Source organism: Marmota flaviventris, chromosome 17 (genome assembly GCF_047511675.1).
Source record: "Marmota flaviventris isolate mMarFla1 chromosome 17, mMarFla1.hap1, whole genome shotgun sequence".
Taxonomy (NCBI): domain Eukaryota; kingdom Metazoa; phylum Chordata; class Mammalia; order Rodentia; family Sciuridae; genus Marmota; species Marmota flaviventris.
Genome location: NC_092514.1, coordinates 52,454,513 through 52,456,050, shown reverse-complemented (window position 1 = coordinate 52,456,050; position 1,538 = coordinate 52,454,513).

Here is a 1,538-nt window from a genome sequence, read left to right as displayed (position 1 = left end):
GGAGCACTCTGCCCACCAAGAAGCACTGGGTGACCAGCTGGCAGACTCGAGACCGATACTACTGACATCCTTCCTGACCCCACTCCCTCCTCCCCTGGTGTCCCCTTTCTTCCTATTTATCATAAATTATGCCTTTGACAGTCCACAGGGGCCATTGCCTTTGGCTGGCACCAGCAGATCAAGGCACACACTCATCTTTGGGCGGAGGCATGTGCTTCTGGCTGCGGACACCTCCCAGCGGGACCTTGCAATGCTGAGCACATGGCAGCCCTGTGCCCTAGACACGTGGAGCCTGCCGCTTGTGCCCTGGGCTCGTGCCCTGGGCTCGTGCACCATGTGTGGTACATGGACGCACCCCGTCCCAGTCTCTGCCTACGCCAGAACCTAGCCAAGGGGCCTCAGTGTGGTGATGCCTACCCCTTTCACACTGGATCCATCTTGAGCCATAGTCACTGGACCGATTTTGCTGTTGAGAGTAAACTACTGATGGGAAGCAGCCAGCTGGGCCCAGCCACAGAGTTGGGGTTCCATTAAAGGCTGTCCAGGGGCGTCCAGCATGCTGTGATCCAGGAGCAAACAAACTAGAAAGAAGGTCCCAGGGTGGCTTTCTTTCATGGACCTCTTTGAAGTATCTCTCCCTGGAACTAGCAGGGCAGACAGCCCAAAGGAACAGAGACAGACAGCAGGACATCCTGGACCAGAGGCTCTGGGCCTGCCCTGGAGCTTGATGGAAGTCTCTAGAGAGCAGGAGACCAGTCCTGAGCCAGGCAGACGGCAGGACGCAGAGGAGATACCAATCCTGATCCCCTGCTACCACCCCAGCCTCAGAAAGGCCTGGAAAGACCACAGAGGGAGCGACGCTTGAATGTAGGGCAGGGAAGGAGCCTGTCCCTGATCCCACCCCAGGCCAGGCTCCACTCTGGTGCCCCCCGCCCATGAACTGGGGGCTTAGAGGTGGAGTCCTTGACTGTCCCCAGCTTCCAGAGCCAACGTGGCTCTGCCCCCTCCCCAATGGGCTACAGAGGAAGCCAAGGCTTGTTCCCAGGACCTCTCCTGGCCCCTTCCCACCCCCTCCACGGTACTGTAGCAGGGAGCTCCTGCCCGCCTCGTGCCTTCTTTGTACACAGGCTTCTCACTGCAACCAATAAACTTCTCCCAGTTTGTACGTGTGGCACCTGCCTCCATCCTCCCCAGGTCAGCCCAAACAAATGACGACATCACCACCCAGCTGGCCCCAGGTAGACAGAGCTGGGAGCTGGGCTCTCAGAGGTTTGAGGGTAAAGATCTGTGGAGGAGATGCCAGCCCCTGCTCTCAGGGCTGCCCCTGCCTAAAGGCTGGTCATAGACACACAAATGAGATTGAGAGGTGAGGATGAGGGAAGAGCCCTGAGCAGACCCAGTGGGACACAGACCAGTCTCGTGAGCTGGCCTGGAAAGGCAGGGAGGGGTGCAGGGGTGGGAAGAGGCACAAGCTACTGAGTTTAGGAACAGGTAGTCCTGGCTGTCACAGAACAAAGATGGTACATGGGTAGAGAGAC